The 7805-nt window shown below is 36.1% G+C and overlaps 1 pseudogene; it reads left to right on the top strand.

The window, feature by feature from the left end:
- The first annotated feature begins 6465 nt into the window (after positions 1–6465).
- On the top strand, positions 6466–6731 carry LOC102813361 (annotated as a pseudogene).
- The last annotated feature ends 1074 nt before the right edge of the window (positions 6732–7805 follow it).

The raw sequence follows: 7805 nt of genomic DNA on the forward strand, positions 1-7805 counted from the left end.
TCATCCCACATCTTCTCTGGTCTTCAGTCACTAGTGCCTAATGCATCACGTCTGTTCTATAGATTGTCTCTAAATTCAGATGGAACATACTCAAGATCATATTTTGGCTCTTATAGATGTGTCTTAATTTTTTTCAATTTCAATTTGAATTTGCATATAAAAATTGCTTGGCCCTTCTGCAGTAGGCCTATAGTCTTGTTCTGACAGATGATACTGAGTTTTCCACAAATGTAATCTACTTGATTCCTGAGTGTTCCATTCAGCAAGCTCCACATGTATGTGGTTATGTACCGTGGAGTTGGTTCTGACTCATAGCAACCCTGTACAGGGTTTCCAAGGTTGTAAATCTTTACGGGAGCAGAAAGCGTCATCTTTCTCTGGTGGAACAGCTGGTAGTTTCGAACTGCTGACCTTAAGGTTCACGGCCTGATTCGTAACCACTATGCTACCAGAGCTCCACATGTATAGTTACCATTTATTTTGTTAGAAAATGTATTTGCAATAGGTCATTAATCTTGCAAAATTATATAATATGATCACAGGCATCATTTTTAATAGCTATGATTCTTCTTCTTTGTTTCCAACTTTTTAATTTCATTCATCAGTAATTTATCAATTCATCTAGATTGAATTTTCTGATCAATTTTAGACAGCAACAGTTGGTAAAATCTTGCATTTTCTCATCTTTGAGTTTAGTGGTTTGTGTGTAAATTTGAATAATAGTCATATTAAATGGTCTTACTTGCAGACAATGTTGCACTTCAGGATGGCTCCTAAAATTTCCTGTTTAATGATGAATGCTAGAGTCCTGGTGTGGCGCTGTGGGTTAATGCACCAGACTGCAAATCCTTTTGAACTGCAAGGTTGGCAGTTCAAGCTCACTAGCTGTTCCTTGGAAACTCTATACAGGGTTGCTATGGGTCGGAGTGGACTCTATGGCACATAACAACAACAACAACAAGTGATGAATGCTATGCCATTCATCTATAATTTGCTATTCCTGGAATCAGAGGCTATATATGATAGTCGGATTCAAAATAGCCAATACCAGTAATTCTTAGGATGTCAATTTTTATGCATTCCATTTCATTTTTTATGGTTTTCCATTTGTCTAGTTTCATGCTTTATACATTACACACCGATTATTAATGGATGTTTGAAGTTGTTTCTTCTCATTTTGCATTATGGCACATTAGCAAATGAAGGTTCCAAAAGCTTTGCTACTTACATATCATTAAGGTCAACTATATTTTGAGGAGGTAGCTCTTCCCTAGTCATATTTTGAGCCCCTTCTGAGAGGGCTCATCTTCTGTTACTATATCAGACAATGTTCCTCTGATGTTCATAATTTTTTTACAAAGGAGTTGCCTCTTTCTTCTTCCTAGTCTTAGTTTTAAGGTTCTAATGAAACCTTCCAGCATCACAGCAACATGCAAGCCACCGTATTATAAAAAACAACAACAGAGAGATGAGATGTGAGTAGGCGCCAAGTCATAGAAACCTATATGGTAGAGTAGAGCTGCCCCATTGTGTTTCCATGCCTGTCATCTGTATGGAAGCATACAGCCACATCTCTCTCCCATGGACTGGCTAGTGAGTTTGAACCTACAAGCTTTCAGTTAGCAGCAAAGTGCTTCAACCACTGCACTGCCAGGATTCTTTTTTTAACATTATATATACATGAGAATATATATACATATATCGTCTTGGGCATATGAAAACAGATGAGTATCTTTTAAATTAGATATTTACTCATATATTTAAGCTTCTTGGGTTCTTTTATGTTGATCATTCTCTTCCACTCAGTTAGATTTTCCATCTGTTATCATTTACCCTTAGAGTACTGGTGTGGTGCTGATGGCTAATGAGCTAGACTGTAATGTAAGCTTGAACCACCGACCTTGTGGTTCAAGCTGACATCACAGTTGGTAGTTCCAGCTCACCAGCCACTCCTTGGAAACCCTGTACAAGGTCACTGTGGGTCAGAACCAACTTGACGGCACTTAACAACAACAAGAATCACTTACCCTCTATGTGACAAACCTCTTCTAGCCATGTTTTCTTTATTTCATTCTTTTCATTTCCCTGGTTGGACAGATGATACATCTTTTCTTTTCTTTTTTTCTAATTTTAATGCCTGGATAATTTGGTTTAATTATGGTTACTGTCACAATATTTTCAGACATTCAGTAATGATATCTCTCTCAAGAGAGGATTTAGTTTTATATGGGTCATGAGAAATCCAGAATTAATTTAATCCAATTAAATGAATTCAAAATTTATAACCTTGGCTTCTGGCCCAGGAAGATCTGGCCATACCTATTCCCCTAACATATAGTCCCAATGGGTTACTTGACATGAAAAATAGGACCTTGTATTCCAACTGCAATCAGAGTCTTAGTCTTCCATATACATTTTCTAGGATGAGCAAATAACTCTATGGTAGAATTGGTTCCAAATGTGTGACTAACTTTTCTGAGTTTCCTTTTTCTTTGATATCATAATTATAATTCTTAATCTTAGTTCTAAAATTGAAAATGCCTTCAGATTGTTTGATTATTTATTTGTTTTAATTATAGTGGATGGGTTAGTGTGAATTGTCTAATCACCATTTCTTTAAAGAGAAAACCTATTGTTTCAATACATTTTGAGAGAGGGACACAACCTCTGATGTCTCAGGACCAAGATAATCCTGACTAGTCACTGATTTCTAAACAGGAAAAGCAAGGTTTATATAGGGACAAAAAAAGAGTTGTTTGAGAACAGATAAATTCTGAACTTTTATTACCTCAGGTTCAGAGGTAAGGATATATCTATTTTTCCTGTATCAAACGGAGATTATTCTGATCACACTATTGCCTCATTTTTCAAAGGTTTGTAAGATAATGTCTCTAAGAAGCTTTTAGACTGGAAATAAATGACTTGTAAATACTATAAAAGTGACATTTCAGAAAAAGTAGCTTAATAAATGAAAATAAATAAATTTCATTCTTGCTCAAATCAAAGATATCTCACCGGACTCTGTAAGTAATGAATACTTCACAAAGTCATGTATGATTAGTAAGAGATTTGAAGATAATTTCTGTTTTCATAAATTTAGCCATTGCTAAAGAAAACCATGATAAAGATACTCTTGAAAGCAAATAATAGCTGCATGTAGATAAATTATATTAGAATGGTACTTTAAACTTTAAAATGTACTTGTTCATCAGCACAAACAAGTTTTCCTTTAGGATATTTCAGGTAGAAGATAATAGTTTTCATGACATCTTTTAACACCAGCAGAAATAAAAGAATTTGTACAATCTGTTTCCCTCCCCAAGAGACTTGTTATGTTATTATTATCACCTCCAAGGGAAACAAATAATATGCCAATGTTTAAATTGAAAATCTAAATCACTGTTCCATTTTAAAAAGTTACATTATAATGGACAAGTCTTATAATAATGCAGAGAGTTTGTTTCTGTGAACAGTTGGCCTCCTTACAAAGCTCCAAATGACAAATAAATGTTGAATTACTACGAGCAATAAACTGTTAGGTTTTGGAAATGAACTCTCTTGTTACTAGTTGCTGTTGAGTTAATTCTGACTCACAGTGATTCCACATACGTAGAGAAGAGCCACTCCATAGAGTGCTGGTTTTTTTAAAAAAACTTGTTATTGTGAATTGAGTGAAGGCTTACAGAGAAGATCCATCACTTTTACACTCAGCAAAACACTTCGTTACATCTCAATGGTTGCAATTATTCCCATGTCAACAAAATGTTTCCCACTTACACCCTGTGGTTCCTCGTTCCATTCCAACTTCCTTCCCATCACTTCTCTCAGGTTAGTTCTTGGTAAATGTAGCTCTTTCAATCTTAAATAATGGACAATTCCATGGTAAGCATACCTTACCAGTGTTGTTGTTCACCCCATATAACTATCGGGCTGAAAGTGGAGCCATGATGGTAAGTTCTGTTCAAGACTTGAAGAGTGGTTGAGGTCTGTAGTCTGGATTCTTCCAGTCTCTTTCTGACCAGTAAGCCTGGTCATTTTTATAATTTGATTTTTGTTCCACATTTTCTTCCACTCTGTCTGGAACCTTCTAGTGTTGAACCTTTCAGAACATTTGATAGTGGTAGCCAGGCTCCACCTAGTTCTGGTCTTGGAATCATGGTGACTGATGTTCCCATTTTCCATTGGTGCATTAGTCTAGTTGATTACCAGTGTTTTCAGATTTTTATCACTCTTCTTCCTTCCTCACATGGAGAGACCAATAGCTGCACCTTAGATGACCACGCATGATATTTAAGTCCCAAGTTACTACCCACCAAACTAGGATGTAGAGCATTGTCTTTATGGGTTATATTATGCCAATTTGCTATGGAGACTATAGTTCTGAGCCACCAGACCCAGAAACTCATTGTTTAAGATCATTGATAATATCTAAAAGTTTCATTATGTTGTCCCCTGTATGCTCCACTATATTCATAGGTGTGTCTCCAGCAAAGGGAAGTGCCCAGGTACAAATATCCTATTTCCAATCCTTATATGTTTGTAGGAATACATCCACTCTATCTCACATACCCATTTAGTCTGTATATATAGTCAAGTATCTACCCACAGAACACTGTTGTTCCATAGTTGTATATATAAGTATTTATCTCTAACCCCTTTAACTCTTACAAACCTTCCAGTGTCTTAACATGTTTTCATCATTCTGCCAACTTCCTTTTTCTTGTATATTGTCATTCTCACTACCTGAGTTAATATGTGTTTACCCTCTAACCAGTGAATTACTGTCCCTTCCCTCCAAACCTGGGTAGCCATCACAAAAACTTTCTTTTAGCATGAAAACCTTTTCTTGAGTTTTTACAATAGTGTTCTCATACAATATTTGTCCTCATGTGATTGACTAATTTCACTCAGCAATTATGTCCTCCAGATTCAATCATGTTATGAGGTGTTTCACAGATTCATCATTATTCTTCATCGTTGTATAGTATTCTGTTGTGTATATGTACCAAAGTTTGTTTATCCAATATTCCTTTGATGATTATTTAGACTATCTCTATCTTTTTGGTATTGTGAATAGAACTGTGATGAACATGGGTATGCACACATCTGCTTGTGTCATGGCTCTCATTTCTTGTGGATTCATACCAAATAGAGGGATTATTGTATTGTACGGTATTTCTATTTCTAACTTTTTGTGGAAGCAACATATACTAATTTTTCAGTTGTTGGACCATTTTGCAGTCACACCAGCAATATGGGAGAGTTCTAGTCTCTCTACATCCTCACCAGCATTTGTTGTTTTCTGTTTTCCTTTTTGTTTTTAACTTTGCTATTAATGCTACAGTGAGATAATATTTCATAGCTGGATTGATTTGCATTTCTCTAATGCATAATGCGTCAGACAGCAAAGTCATTTGGACTGCAAGGTCAGTGATTTAAGCTCATCAGATGTTCCTTGGAAACCCTATACAGGGTCACCATGGGTCGGAATCGACTTGAAGGCACTTAACAATAACAACAATGTATAATGAGGAATCCTGGTATGGCTCTATGGGTTAATGTGCTGTACTGCAATGTCTGTTTGAACCTCTAGGTTATTGGATCAAGCTCACCAGCGTCTCCTTGGAAACCCTACACTGGTTTGCTATGGGTCAGAAGCGACTCAACGGCACTTAACTGCAACAACAGTATATTATGAGGTGTCTTGGTGTGGTGCTATGGGTTAATGAACTGAACTGCAAGGTTGGTTTGAAAATCAGAGTAAATGGTTCAAGCTCAGAGACACTCCTCTGAAACCCCGGGAAACCTGTACAGGATCGCTTTGAGTTGGAACCAACTCGATGTCACTTAACAACAACAACAACGTCTAATGATCGCAAACATTTCTTTGTATATTTGTTGACCATCTGAATGTCTTCTTTGAAATGTCTGTTCATGTCCTCTGCCATTATTAATATTTTTCAATAGGGTTTGTCTTTTCCTTGTAGAGGTATTGTAATGTTTTATATATTTTAATGATTAGTTCGCTATGTGATAAGTCATTGCAAAAAATATTTTCTCAGTCTGTGGTCTCTCTTGTTATACTTTTGACAAAATCATGTGATGCACCTAAGTGTCTAATTTTCAGTAGGCCACAGTCATCTATTTTGTTTCTGTTTATATGTTTTTAGTTATGTTTGACAGTGCATTTTTTGACATGTATCAGAGTCCCTAGGTTATTTTTCTATTTTTTGTTGAACTTTATAGTTCTAGGTTTTACATTTAGGTCTTTAATCCATGTTGAATTTGGTTCTGTATAAAGTATGAGATACGGGTCTTGTTTCATTTTTCTGCAAATGGATTTTTCCATATTTTGCCAGCACTGATTTTGGAAAAGACAAGGAAATTCAGCAAAACATTGGAAAAACTAGCAAAAGAAAAGAAGAAGCTGCAAAAAACATTCATAAGAAACAATATGGAGCCACCATGAATAGCGTAGGGGAGGCATGCGCAGACATGAAGAGTGAATAGAAGCAGTATGTCTATGAGTGGTTATCTCAGAAGTTTCTCAAAGGGGACGGCTCCGAGGACCCGGGCACCAGCATCTTCAAGCGCTATCAACAGTGTGTTCAGAAAGCAATAAAAGAGAGCTACCTATTGAAGGACTGGAGATCATGGGCCATGGCAAAGAAAAATCTGAAAACTCTTTTGACCATAGCCTTGAAAATACATTCCTCAAATCAGCAAACTGAAGATTGGATTTTGTCTATTAAGGCTGTGAAGAAAGCCATCAATTTGATGAGAATTTTAGGAGGAAGTTTTCTTTCTTCCTTCTCAATATTTTCTTCTCACTAGTTCCAAGGTGTTTTCTCACCTGCTCTGGCACTTACAGAAACTGAACAGTGCTACAAATGATTTCTTGGGATGATTACTGCAATACTTGGTCTGGGATCCATATACTTTGTATGTAAATAATGAAACACATCTCAGCATGCTCAGGGCTGCCTGGCCTCTTGAGTTAATGCTGCAAAAGGATATTAGGTATACTGGTCTGAGGTCATTGTTTATGGAATCAATTGGTTTGGACTTTTCTTTTTTCTCAGGAAACTAATGCTCTGAAACAGTACCCCAACTTGGGAACTTAGTTTTACTTTTATAGAGTAAGTTAATTATTAAGACTGTGGTGGCCTGGGTTAGCCAAGAGAAAGCAAGATTTTAACAGATTAACAACTCTGTTTGCCTTAACTAGAGGTGTTAGATGTCAAAGCTTTCAAGAGTGTTGTGGGGGAATCCATCTCAGAGCATGGTTTAGGAATTAAGATAACTTGGAGTAGTTCTGGAAGCAAATCCCTAAATTGCAAAGATGTACCATTGCTGTTTTCCAACTCAAGTCAGTGAATTAAGTCAAGCTGCGTGTCATCAAAATGTCAAAATGCTACACCTAGTTAATTGAGGGTGGAGGGGGAAGAGTTTGCTTTATTTGCCTTCTTTACCCATCTTGCCCTGTAAAGGCTATAATCATGAATATAAAATAAATAAACACATTTAGTTAAAAAAAAAAAAAAAAAAAGGAAACCATATGGGTGATATCATAACATAATCAATAGAAATAAAAGAATAATAACAGAATACTATGAAGAATTATACTCTAACAAATTTAAAAATCAAGAAGAAATGGACAAATTCTCAGAAAAGCATGACTTACATAAACTAACAAAGAATGAAGTAAAAAACTTGAGCAGACATATTACAAAGTAATAAATTAGTCAAGTCACTAACAAACACCCAACAAGAAAAATTCTGGGCCTAGATGGCTTGGCATGGAA

Source organism: Chrysochloris asiatica, unplaced genomic scaffold, assembly GCF_000296735.1.
Source record: "Chrysochloris asiatica unplaced genomic scaffold, ChrAsi1.0 scaffold00017, whole genome shotgun sequence".
Classification (NCBI taxonomy): domain Eukaryota; kingdom Metazoa; phylum Chordata; class Mammalia; order Afrosoricida; family Chrysochloridae; genus Chrysochloris; species Chrysochloris asiatica.